Source organism: Hypanus sabinus, unplaced genomic scaffold, assembly GCF_030144855.1.
Source record: "Hypanus sabinus isolate sHypSab1 unplaced genomic scaffold, sHypSab1.hap1 scaffold_1147, whole genome shotgun sequence".
Taxonomy (NCBI): domain Eukaryota; kingdom Metazoa; phylum Chordata; class Chondrichthyes; order Myliobatiformes; family Dasyatidae; genus Hypanus; species Hypanus sabinus.
In genome coordinates this window covers 51,240-64,921 of record NW_026779205.1, presented here as the reverse complement: position 1 = coordinate 64,921, position 13,682 = coordinate 51,240, and the positions used below count along the sequence as shown (strand labels likewise).

General features: G+C 44.8%; 1 protein-coding gene and 1 long non-coding RNA gene across 7 annotated transcripts in view; one reads left to right on the top strand and one right to left on the bottom strand.

The window, feature by feature from the left end:
* LOC132386410 (keratin-associated protein 5-1-like) overlaps positions 1-7,607 on the bottom strand; it is a 52,636-nt gene extending 45,029 nt beyond the window's left edge. Inside the window, exon 1 of the mRNA XM_059958689.1 lies at positions 7,058-7,607. The gene's annotated coding sequence lies outside the window, so the exon portion shown is untranslated. The remainder of the gene's footprint in view (positions 1-7,057) is intronic.
* Positions 1-13,682, top strand: part of LOC132386411 (uncharacterized) — a 29,783-nt gene that overhangs the window by 4,134 nt on the left and 11,967 nt on the right. For 2 of the 6 annotated variants that reach the window (XR_009509524.1, XR_009509525.1), the window contains exon 2: positions 6,555-6,704. This is a non-coding gene — a long non-coding RNA (uncharacterized LOC132386411). Of the gene's footprint in view, positions 1-47; positions 273-895; positions 1,373-2,264; positions 2,363-6,554; positions 6,705-13,682 lie in introns of those variants that run through there. The other 4 variants (XR_009509527.1, XR_009509528.1, XR_009509529.1 and 1 more) reach the window with 4 other exon arrangements.

Genomic DNA, 13,682 nt, shown 5'->3' with positions numbered 1-13,682 from the left:
GTCCACACACAGTGTATTAATCAACAGAAAACCTCTCGTCCCTGCAGTCTTTGTCTCCTGGTAAACTCAACACCCTGACAGTGTGGACCATACATACCCCTTCCTCTCAGAGTCAGGGGATCACTCAGACAGCTGATCGCTGAGAGGAATTATATTTATTGGTCATTAAAGTTCACCCGGATTCGTTTGGACGGATTTGATGTGGAGTTCGGGTTGTCAGAGTGAAAGGGCCGGACGGCCGAACTCTCTCCGTTGTCCAAACATCCTTCCAGGTGAGGCGACACTTCACCTGTGAATCATCCCGGGTGGCCTGTTGTGTCTGCTGCTCCCGATGCGGCCGCCTCCACACTGGTGACACCGGCTCCTCCGCAGTTATGCGGGGTAGGGTTGTTTTTTTTATTTTGGGGGGGCATCAATATTATAGTTCCGTTTTGTCTGGAGGGGTGGGTTTGGGGGTTGATGATCAGGGTGACGTTCTGTTTTATGCGGGGGGTGGGGTGGGAGTTTGATTTTTCTCCCTGAGCGACTTTCATGCTCTTTCTTTGTTTCGTGGCTCTCCGGAGAAGAACAAAAAAACTAAGAGTTGTTTATGGATACCTGCTTTATAATAAATTAAGCTATGAACTATCCGCTCCGAGCGGGAGTTCCCGGTGTCCAAACATTTTCATTCCGATTCCCATACTCGTTCCGACGTGTCAACCTATCTTGTGCCAAGATGAGGCTACCTTCAGGGTCCAGGATCAGCACCTCATATTCCGTCTATGTACCCCCACCCCCACCCCCACAACCTGATGGCATGAAAATCGATTTCTCCTTCCGGTGAACAAATTTCCCTCACACCCCTCCCTCCCACTCCCTCTCTTCCTCTCTGACTTTTCACGTCCTCTCACCTGCGTGTCACTTCTCTCTGGGTCCACTGCTCCATATCTTTCTCCTGTTCTCCACTCCCCTCTCCTATTAGACTCTATTTTCTTCTGCTCTTGAGCTTTCCCACCAACCTGGCTTCATTATCACCTTCCAGCGAGACATTTCCTCACCCGCCCCGATTTTATTCAGGTATTTCTCCCATCCCATCTCAGTCCTGAAGGAGGGTTCAACTGAAACTCTTTTCGATAGAGGCTGCCCGGCCTGCTGAGTTCCGCCAGCATTTTGTTTGTGTTGCTCTGAATGTCCAGCATCTGCAGACTTTGTGTTTGTGATTTCCCTCTCCGTTGTCACTCTCGCCTCCAGCCACTAGTGGCGCTGCATGGACCTCTGGCCCCAGGTGGCGCTGTGCGGCCCTCCGGCCACGGGTGGCGCTGCGGAGAAACGCCTGCTATACGCATGCGCAGTGCTCTCTACAGCTGTTTGCAGATCTCCGATTCGAGCGGGGGTGAGTCCGGATTGATCCCGAAATTGTGCAAATGTGGGCCGGTTGCATAGGGAAAGGGCCGGGCCCGAGCCCTGCCAGACGGCTGGAGCAGCGGTGCAGTGGCAATTTTTTAGGTGCCGGAGCTGTACGGGGGGGTGGCGTGGTGTGGTTGATAAGTTCGTGGCCTAAGTTAGAAGGCTGAAGGTTATACTACTCTCGGTACCTGCACGTGGTTCAACTCTTTGAGTGATTATGCATAAAGTTTGAAATTAATAACTTTTGCGGTATTTCTGTTTCAGATAATTGAAAATTGCTCGGTTTTGTAAAATTGACTCGTTCCACCTTAGGCTACGAAGTTATCAATCACCTCTCGTGTGAGACACCCAATTTGTCTACCTGTTCATTTCATGTACTGGGCAACTTCCTTGCCCATTCGTGTAATGAGCAGGTACCCAAATTGGGTGTGACATGTCAAGCAGTAATGTCTTGTAATGTCAAGCAGTAAACCAAGATGAAAGAAATATGTGAATTCCAGAGCTCCACAGAAATATAGTGATAGCTAACACATTAACAAGATTACAGCCTCTCACTACATTTCAGTGTATAACTGGTACAATTAAACATAATACTTAATTTAATAATATGATAAAGTATTACACAGTTGCACTTAACTGATTATCATAAAATATAATTATCAAGCAAGTAAAATAACTTTGTTTGCTTAGAAGCCAAAGGGTTGTTAGTGAGAAAAATTTACTTTAGGATTAGCGAGTAATCCACAGACCACCACAGATGTAGCCTCACTAATACGACTGAGTCAGAGCAGACGGCAGGGCCCGCAGCGCTTAGCAGTGTTCCTCAGAGGTATAAAAATAACAGAAATAAAGCAATTCATTTTTTTTTACACTTTTAGCCACCTAAATTGGAACCAAGTAATCAAGTATGAAAAAAGAATGTCTGATGAACTGTTTCTAAGGCCAGGAATATTGCTGAATATTAGTCTCAAAAGTGGTAGGTTGGCAACTCTGCCTCATACCGTTTCTCTCGCAGAAATGGTTGGTCGGGAAGTGTACCTGTGAGTGTCGATGCTCACAATATTCTCACACGTCGGGTGTTACATGGTTCCACCTTTACAGATTCTGTTTAGTCTTTAAATATATAAAAAGTTAAAGAAGCTTGAATCTTTACATGAAATATTATCGCATTTATACGAATAGAAAATATCGTAGTTTGCAAGTGACAAATGTTAACGGGGAGCACAGCAACCATTTGGGAGTTTTGGAAATGCATTTCATCTCATTCATTGCCTCACTAAATTACTCTTTTTCCTATCAACACGAAGAGAAAAAGAGTCTTTTTCCCATCAGCTACAGTTGGTGGAGCGAGGCCAAGGGGTTGATCCGCTATTAATGATAGTTGAAATGACGTAAAACTAGCTTATAGCCCAGAAATGCTTTTTTTCCATTTAGCTTGTAAAACAAAACTAAATTTATCCTGGTGTAGAAGAGGATTTTGGATGATTAGCTTGTGTATTTGATCAAAATCAGGAAGCAGTGAATTTTTCTTTCATTGTTTTCGACTTTTAAACTTGGGTTTCTATGTTCATTCCTTGCTTAATATAGCTCCTTCCTGGAATCCAGTGGTACCCATTGGAAAGAGCGGAAAAATGCTCACACTTATGTGCAGGTATTTCCCAGCTTCCTAGGACAACGGGTCGAGCGAGAAGGAATTTGACCAATACCTAAATAAAAAAGAGTCACAGCTCCAGGATTTCACAAAAAACGATCAAATATCCTAATGTTATTAGTGGCATTTTTCCCCACCAGCCAACACCCCCTCTTCCCAACCCCCGCTTCGGTAACATTCCCTCTATTTAATATGTGGCGGCTGTTAAATTCCGTGCTTGTTTATTTTGACTGTTTCTCAGAGGTGTCAGAGCGGCTCTCCGGTGAGCTCTGGTAACACTGCACCCCTGAATGTATGAGACAGTACAGTGTTAAATGCAAAACCCTGAACAATGTCGATGATCAGAGGGATCTTAGACTCCAAGTTCATCGCTCCCTGAAAGAGACTGCACAGATTGATCGGGTGGTTAAGAAGGCAAATGGCGTGGTTGTCTTTATTAGTTGAAGCACTGAGTTCAAAAGTCATGAAGTTGTGTTGCAGCTTTGTAAAACTAGTTAATCCACATCTGGAGTGTTTCACACAGTTCTGGTCGCACCCATTCTCGGAAGGATGTCGGGGCTTTGGAGAGGGCGCAGAAGAGGTTTACCAGGACACTGCCTGGATTAGAGGGCATGAGCTATAACGAGAGGCTGGAGAAACTTGTGTTGTTTTCTCCAGAGCGGCGCAGGCTGGGGTGAGACTGGATGGACGTTTATACGATTATGAGAGGAATAGGTAGAGTGGACAGACGTTATGTTTTACCTGGGGTTTGAAATGTCTGACACATTTAAGGTGAGAGGAGATGTGATGGGCAAGTTTGTTTATTTCCACAGAGTGCTGGGAAGCTGGAGACTCTGCCTGGGGTTTTAGACCCCACCGGTCATGTGATCCCATTTGTCCCTCCCATTTAACCGCAGATGTAACGATCTCTTTGTGCATGTTCACAATCTCCAGATTGGTGGTCATGCATCCTCCATGTTGTGTTGGGAAATCTGATGTCGGCCACTGAGTCCCGTTAACTTCCCCCGAACTCGCCTCGCTTCCTGAGGCTCCTCACATTTGTCCTGGAGCTTTATGGCTGTTGTGTCTTCTCCCGGACTGGGGTGGGCGAGAAGGGAGAACGTCCCAGGTTGTGGGGATCTTTGATTTCACTGCCTGCTTTACCGAGGGACTGGGAAGTCGAGGGGGGAGAATGGTTTCTGTGATGTGCTGATCTGGATCCAAAGGTCTCTGCAGTTCCTCACAGTCACGGGCAGAGTAGTTACCGTGCAAAGCGTGAAGTGTCCGGATGGGAAACTTTCTATGTTGTGTTGATAAAAAGTTTGGTGAGGGTCAAAGTATATCTGGCAAAGTTCCTGTTATTTTTGCCAATTCTGTCATTTTAGAATCTTTTGAACAATAGTATGCACTATTCATTCAGTACCTATGAGTTGATGGAGGACCATCAGTGATCGTCCTTGATCCCTTCTCCCACCTTGTTCCATCTGCTCATCTTGTTCAACCTCTGTCCAGTCTCCTCACACCCCCCAACCCCGCTTCAGTGATATACATCAACCATCTGGGTCATCCTCAGTCCGCCTTGTATCCAACCTCCTCAATGTTATATATCAGCAAACTTTCTTCCAACCCTTGTCTTCATTGTGAAGTGTTCTTTTGTACCTTTGGCCTTGCTGACTCATTTCCAGAATCGGTTATTGTCAGCTGGAATGCCGGAGGGTCATCAGGTCCCAGTTCTGTTGTGCATTGGTGTGGAGGTGCTAGTTTATGAACAGTGACGGGCTGACACACTGCAGCATTTTACTGGCAGCAAAGAGTACTGGGAGAGTTGGTGCTTGGGCTCCAATCCTGTGATCGGCATTCCAGGCAAATGGAACTATTGGTGTTTTGGCTTTGACTTTGGTTTGAGCTTCTACAGATGGGACTGGATGCTCGTTCTGCAATAAAGCAGAAATTTTGAGCAGCTGGACATTGGTTGTGGTGAAATCTTAGATTGCACGACCCAGTGTGAGATGTGGGGACGATGTGTGAGACTCTCAGGGTCGGTGAGTGGCAGATTCAGCTGTGAGGTTGGGTCCTGGGAGATCACGGTTTTTGATCCAGGTAAAGTGGACCTGGGATTGAGCTGTTTGGGCTTGTGAGGTGTTGATCGAGTATTTCTGGTCTGGGATCAGATGTTTGTTTCTGGAGTTCCTTTGGAAGCAATGACTGCCAATCCGAGAAGAGGATGAGTTCCCATTTCATCCTCACAGGGAGAGGCTGTGAGTAAATGGGCTGTTCTGTGTTTACAACAGTAGAAATAGACCCTGAGACTGGTGTTCAAACTGTGTTTGGAAATCCCACTGTCACATAGTGGAAATCAGGCAGCTGTGCTGGAGATCTGCACTAAAAACTGAAAATGTTTGAACTCAATCTGATGAAATGTTATTGATTGAATTGTATTGTAAGCTGTTCCTTACCTGCTGAGTGGTTCTGGTAATTACAGTTTCTTTTTATTTCTTGGTTTATATTTCATGAAATGGACCTGTTTTAACCTGGAAATGAAAATGGCTGTGATAGTTTGTAGGCCTCCATTAGAGTCTCTGCAAGTCTCCCCTCTCCACGCCAGCGATGTTGTCCAAGGGAAGTGCTTTAGGACCCATACAGCTTGGCACCGGTGTCGTCGCTCAAGGACAGACACGCAGCCTCTGCCAAGGCTCGAACTAGCAACCTTCAGATCACTAGACCAACGCCTTAACCACTTGGCCACGAGCCAGCACATGTGATAGTAGAACAGTAAAGAAAGCACAACGTTTCCCTTTAAATTATCCTGGTACCGATTTGTCTGTTATTCCTGGAAATGTGTTCAGTACAGTTGTTGCTAACAAGGTTTACATGGATAATCGGCGTTATGTATGAGGAGCATTTGATGGTTCTGGACCTGTGCTCGATGGAGTTCAGAGGGACGGTGGGGGTGGTGGAGGGATGTATGGTTAAGTAAACTTACCGAATGCTGAAAAGCCTGGATACAGTGGACATGGAGAGGATGTTTCCATTAGACGCAGAGTCTGTGATCTGACAGCACAGTCTCAGAACAAAGATGCTTCCTGTTAAAATTCAGTTGAGAAATTTTCTTTTCCCAAAAGATGTCTGATCTATGGAATTTGTTGCCACGGAGTCTGATTGAGGCTGCCATTTGGGTATATTTATGACAGAGATTAATATACTCATGATTGCTAAGCAGCTTCAGGGTTACAGGAGGAAGGCAGGAATATGGTGTTGGAATAAAAATCAGCCCTGGTTGAGTGGTGGGACAGACCAGATGGATCGAATCATCTAATTCTGTTCCTGTGTCTTATGTCTTACCATGACTGAATGATGGCTCCTTCTTATCCCATATTGTTTTGTGACATGTGAGGGACAATAAAAGATTGATCACTGCGATCATTATATTTGCCTTCAACGTTTAAATTTCAGTGAGTTTTGTTCCTAGTAACATTAAGCAGAAATGTTTGGTCCTCCTTTGTAATGTTAATGTGCTTCATTATCTTTCATGTTAAAGTTAGACCTGCAGTGAGAGATTTATTGGAAGAAAAACCACGACTGAAGACGAGGGAACAGCAACAAGTGAACCAGCCCGAGGACTGAGAACACCGACTGGAGAGAACCCATCTGACTCGGGTTTCCATTGATTCAGTCAGGAGAAAGTTTGGTGAGTCTCGTTTACTCAAACACTGGTCCGTTAGACATTACGTACCTGTGCAAAGGAAGGTAGGGAATAGTTGGGAGTGAGACAGAATGTGCCCAGAAGAACCAGTTAGGCCTCTGTCAGAACCAGTTGTGAAGACCCCCCCCCCCCAATGTTCCCTTTAAAGTTTTTGCCCTTCACCCTTAACCCGTGTCCTCTGTTTTTTTTTTCCCCTAGCCTCAGTGGATAAAGCCTGCTTGCGCTCACTCTATCAATACCCATCATAATACCTCTATGAAGTCTCTGCTCCAAGGAATGAACTATTCAACCTTTCTCTGTAACTCAGTTTCTCAAGTCCCGGCAACATCCTTGTAAACCTTCTCTGCACTCTTTCAACCTTATTAATATCCTTCCTGTAATTCGGTGACCAGAGCTGCACACATTACTCCAAATTCAGCCTCACCAATGCCTTACACAACCTCACCATAACATTCCAAATCTTATACTCAGTACTTTGATTCATAAAGGCCAATGTACCAAAAGCTCTCTTTACTACCCTATCTACCCGTGACGCCACTTTTAGGGAATTTTGTATCAGTATTCCCAGATCCCTCTGTTCTACTGCCCTCCTCAGTGTCTGACCATTTACCTTATCTGTTCTACATTGGTTTTACCTTCCGAAGTGCAATACCTCACACTTGTCTGTATTAAACTCCATTTGCCATTTTTCAGCCCATTTTTCTAGCTGGTCCAGATCCCTTTGCAAGCTTTGAAAACCTTCCTCACTGTCCACTATACCTCCGATCTTTGTACCATCAGCAAATTTGCTGATCCAATTTACCAAATTATTATCCAGATCATTGATATAGATGACAAATAACAATGGACCCTGCACTGATCCCTGTGGCACATCACTAGTCACAGGCCTCCACTCAGAGAAACAACCATATAACCATATAACAATCACAGCACGGAAACAGGCCATCTTGGCCCTCCTAGTCCGGGCCAAACCCTTAATCTCACCTAGTCCCACCTACCCGCACTCAGCCCATAACCCTCCAGTCGTTTCCTGTCCATATACCTATCCAATTTTACCTTAAATGACACAACTGAACTGGCCTCTACTACTTCTACAGGAAGCTCATTCCACACAGCTATCACTCTTTGAGTAAAGAAATACCCCCTCGTGTTTCCCTTAAACTTCTGCCCCCTAACTCTCAAATCATGTCCTCCAGTTTGAATCTCCCCTACTCTCAATGGAAACAGCCTGTTCACGTCAACTCTATCTATCCCTCTCAAAATTTTAAATACCTCGATCAAATCCCCCCTCAACCTTCTACGCTCCAATGAATAGAGACCTAACTTGTTCAACCTTTCTCTGTAACTTAATTGCTGAAACCCAGGTAACATCCTAGTAAATCGTCTCTGCACTCTCTCTAATTTATTGATACCTTTCCTATAATTCGGTGACCAGAACTGCACACAATATTCCAAATTTGGCCTTACCAATGCCTTGTACAACTTTAGCATTACATCCCAACTTCTGTACTCAATGCTTTGATTTATAAAGGCCAGCGTTCCAAAAGCCCTCTTCACCACCCTATCTACATGAGACTCCACTTTCAGGGAACTATGCACAGTTATTCCTAGATCTCTCTGTTCCTCTGCATTCCTCAATGCCCTACCATTTACTCTGTATGTTCTATTTGGATTATTCCTGCCAAAATGTAGAACCTCACACTTCTCAGCATTAAACTCCATCTGCCAACGTTCAGCCCATTCTTCTAACCGGCATAAATCTCCCTGCAAGCTTTGAAAATCCACCTCATTATCCACAACACCTCCTACCTTAGTATCATCGGCATACTTACTAATCCAATTTACCACCCCATCATCCAGATCATTTATGTATATTACAAACAACATTGGGCCCAAAACAGATCCCTGAGGCACCCCGCTAGTCACCGGCCTCCATCCCGATAAACAATTATCCACCACTACTCTCTGGCATCTCCCATCTAGCCACTGTTGAATCCATTTTATTACTCCAGCATTAATACCTAACGACTGAACCTTCGTAACTAACCTTCCATGAGGAACTTTGTCAAAGGCTTTGCTGAAGTCCATATAGACTACATCCACTGCCTTACCCTCGTCAACATTCCTCGTAACTTCTTCAAAAAATTCAATAAGGTTTGTCAAACATGACCTTCCACGCACAAATCCATGCTGGCTACTTCTAATCAGATCCCGTCTATCCAGATAATTATTAATACTATCTCTAAGAATACTTTCCATTAATTTACCCACCACTGATGTCAAACTGATAGGTCTATAATTGCTAGGCTTCCTTCTAGAACCCTTTTTAAACAATGGAACCACATGAGCAATACGCCAATCCTCCGGCACAATCCCCGTTTCTAATGACATATTAAAGATCTCCATCAGAGCTCCTGCTATTTCTACACAAACTTCCCTCAAGGTCCTGGGGAATATCCTGTCAGGATCCGGAGATTTATCCACTTTTAAATTTCTTAAAAGCGCCAGTACCTCTACCTCCTTAATTGTCATAGGTTCCATAACTTCCTTACTTGTTTCCCACACCTTAGACAATTCAATATCCTTCTCCTTAATTAATACCGAAGAGAAGAAATCATTCAAAATCTCTCCCATCTCTTTCGGTTCCACACATAGCTGACCACTCTGATTCTCTAAGGGGCCAATTTTATCCCTCATTATCCTCTTGCTTTTAATATTACTGTAGAAACCTTTCGGATTTACTTTCACCTTATTTGCCAAACCAACCTCGTATCTTCTTTTAGCTTTTCTAATCTCTTTCTTAAGATTCCTTTTACATTCTTTATATTCCTCGAGCAATTCCTTTACTCCATGCTGGCTATATCTATTGTAGACATCCCTCTTTTTCCGAACCAAATTTCTAATATCCCTTGAAAACCATGGTGCTCTCAAACCTTTAACCTTTCCTTTCACCCTAACAGGAACATAAAGGTTCTGTACCCTCATAATTTCACCCTTAAATGACCTCCATTTCTCTATTACATCCTTCCCATAAAACAACTTGACCCAATCCACTCTCCCTAAATCCCTTCGCATCCCCTCAAAGTTAGCCTTTCTCCAAACAAAAATCTCAACTCTAGGTCCAGTCCTGTCCTTCTCCATAATTATATTGAAGCTAATGCTATTGTGATCACTGGACCCGAAGTGCTCCCCAACACATACATCTGTCAGCTGACCTATCGTATTCCCTAACGGGAGATCCAACACTATCCCATCTCTAGTCGGTACTTCTATGTATTGTTGCAAAAAACTATCCTGCACACATTTCACAAACTCTAAACCATCCAGCCCTTTTACAGAATGAGCTTCCCAGTCTACGTGTGGAAAATTAAAATCTCCCACAATCACCACCTTGTGTTTACTACAAATATCTGCTATCTCCTTACACATTTGCTCTTCCAACTCACGCGCCCCATTAGGTGGCCTATAATACACTCCTATCAGTATTACTGCACCTTTCCCATTCTTCAATTCCACCCAAATGGCCTCCCTAGAGGAGCTCTCTAATCTATCCTTCCAAAGCACCGCCATAAGATTTTCTCGGACAAGCAATGCAACACCTCCTCCTCTGGCCCCTCCTACTCTGTCACACCTGAAGCAACTAAATCCAGGAATATTTAGTTGCCAATCACACCCTTCCTGCAACCATGTTTCACTAATAGCTACAACATCATAATTCCAGGTATCAATCCATGCTTTAAGCTCATCCACCTTTCTTACAATGCTCCTAGCATTAAAATAGATACATTTAAGATTCTCTCCATCTCCTCCTCTCTTTCCATCCCTAACAATGCATTCAAATTTATTATCCTTTTCTTTCTTCTCCCCTACATCTTCGGGCTCCACTACCTCCACTACCAATCTCTGGCTTCTCCCATTGAGCCAATGTCTAATCCAATTTACTACCTCTCCATGTATACCTAGCGACTGAATCTTCCTAACTAACCTCCCATGCGGGACTTTGTCAAAGGCCTTACTGAAGTCCATGTAGACAACATTCACTTCCTTGCTTTCATCCACTTTCCTTGTAAACTCCTCAAAACACTCTTAATATATTTGTTAAACATGAACAACCGCACACAAAGCCATGTTGACTCTCCATAATAAGACCTTGTCTATCTAAATAATTGTCGATCCTGTCTCTTAGTACTCCTCCAATATTTTACCCACTACCGACATCAAACTTACCAGCCTATAATTTCGGGAACTGCTTTTAGAGCCTGCTTTAAACAATGGAACAACATGAGCTGTCCTCCACATCTCTGGCACCTCACCTGTAGATAACGACATTTAAATATATCTGCCAGGGCCCCTGCAATTTCAACACTCGTCTCCTTCAAGGTCTGAGGGAATACCCTGTCAGCTCCTGGATATTTATCTACTCGCCTCAAGATAGCAAGCACCTCCTCTTCTTCTATCTGTATAGGTTCCATAACCTCAATACTTGTTTGCCTTATTTCCATTGACTCCATGCCAGTTTCCTTATTAAATACAGACGCAAAAAGAACATTTAAGATCTTCCCCATTTCTTTTGGTTCCATACATAGCCGACCACTCTGATCTTCAAGAGGACCAATTTTATCCCTTACTATCCTTTTGCTCTTAAAATACCTGATGTAGCTGTTCTGATTATCGTTCACCCTGACTGCCAAAGCAACCTCATGACTTCTTTTAGCCCTCCTGATTTTTTTCTTAAGTATTTTCTTACTCTTTTTATACTCCTCTAGTACCTTATTTGCTCCCAGTTTCTTATACATGTCATACGTCTCTCTTTTTCTTTATCAGAGTTCCCTCGAGAACCAAGGTTCCTTATTCTTATTCATTTAGCCTTTAATCCTGAGACTTTGTTCCCAGGGTGTCCTGTTGGGCCATCCGGAAATGATTTCAGCTGGTGACAACCCTGTTTTCCCCTGTGGGGTAACCCTCATGTGGAATCGGGCTAATGGTTGGACCTTCAACCAAGTGAGTCCAGTCTCCGCTGTTAGTCTGGCCAGTTTACTCTTCAGAGTGCCATTGGCTCTCTCCACTCTGCCAGCGGCCCGTGGGTGGTGTACACAGTGGAATTGTTGCTTGATAGCTAGTTCGTTACATACCCCTTCGTTTGCTTTCACCACAAAGTGTGGACCATTGTCAGAGCTCAGCATCTCTGGCAGGCCGTACATGGGAATTATTTCCCGTAATAATACCTTCACAACAGTCAGCAGTATTAATGGTAGTTCGAAAAGCTTCAACCCATCTACTAAGCGCGTCTATAATAACTAAGCAGTATCTATAGTAATGTACTCGAGGCAATTCAATGAAATCAAATTGTAGACACGAAAAAGTTTCACCTGTCAAGGGAGTCGTACCCGGTGTGCAGGGTACAGGTTACCAACCATTCCCTCCTTTTCCAAGTGTGTACAGTTATGTACATAATTGACCAATGTTGGTAAAAACTGTGTAGGAACACAAACCTGTCCCACTGGGTGATCCAAAAACCTAGGTCGGGGTCTTTCCGGCATCCCATCTGGGACTACTGTTTGCGCTCATCCTCAGAGACGTCCCCCTGAAAAGTACGCACCTCCCTCATGTCTGGCAAACCCGTTCTGCTTGAATCACGGAGGGTTGCTTGACGGGAACCCGAGCGGACTACAACTACCGAGGATTGTGCCGCACTTTTCGCTGTCTCATCTGCTAAAGCATTGCCTGTCGTGACCAGGTTAGACATGCGGGCGTGGGCTGCACACTTAATAATAGCCGAAACTCGAGGTAGCTGCAGAGCGGTGAGTAAGTTGTTTACAAAGGTGGCATTACTAATGGGGTGGCCAGAGGAAGTCAGGAATCCCCCTGTTCCCAGAGAGCCCCGTAGTCATGTACCATTCCAAACGCATAACGGGAGTCTGTGTAAACGTTCCCATTTCTGTCTGTTGCTGGGATACAGACATGAGTCAGAGCAAACAGCTCAGCCTTCTGGACGGAGACAGCTGCTTCAAAAGAGGCCTGCTCAGTTACTTCACTGTCCGTCACTATCGCATAGTCAGAATCTCGTTTTCCTGATGGATCCGCAAAAGAGCTTCCATCCTCGTAAAACGTTGCCTCAGGCTTGAGGGGGTATTGCAGAATGGATGGGAGAGTCTGTCCTTCTTTCACTGTGATCCAGACAGGGGGCAGCTGGTGCGGCCGACTTCATGGCCTAAAATTGCCCAGAGATGTGGTGCAACATCTTGGGTTTGGTCAATATTAAAAGAGAGTTTTACTAGGTGTCCCGTCTTCACTTCCGACTCCTTCCAGTATCGGAGTTGGCCCACGGGAAATCTCACCAGTCTCCTTCCGTGCTGGAGGCTTGTTTTGTCAGGGTGTAGGCAGGGAACCCAGGGCAAACCCTGATGCTGGTATGGGCAGCCACCAGTCCTGTCTGTCGCAAAAGGAAATCCAGAACTTCAGACAGTAATGAACTGCCCTCTCTTCCTTTGACCTGTCCAATCACCCTGAATGGGAACTTCTGTCCCTCGAGGGCTGCATAAATATGACTTTCCTCAGTTGAGCACCCCGTAGGGTCAAAGTACAGAGTCACATGAGAGTCGGCCGCTGGCAGAAGGGGTTCAAACTCAGTGCCCACCACTGGGGGGGGTTCAGAAATTGGGGAAGCTGTCGGTTGATCGCTAGTTGCAGGGTGATACCAGTGTCTCTGCATAGGATCTCGACTTCCGACAGACAGAGCAAGTCTCTCCCTGCTAGTTTACACCCCCGACTGGTGGTGACTGTAAATGAAACCTCACACTGGTTCCCCTGGAATTCCACCTGCAGTGGCTGGTTATGTGAACACGTACATCCTATGCCTTCAAAGCCAGACACAGTGACTGCGGCGTCTGTTAGCTGGAATCCCTTTTCTGATACTGTTTCCTGATCGAGAGTGGTTGTGGTTGCCCGCATATCAATCATAAA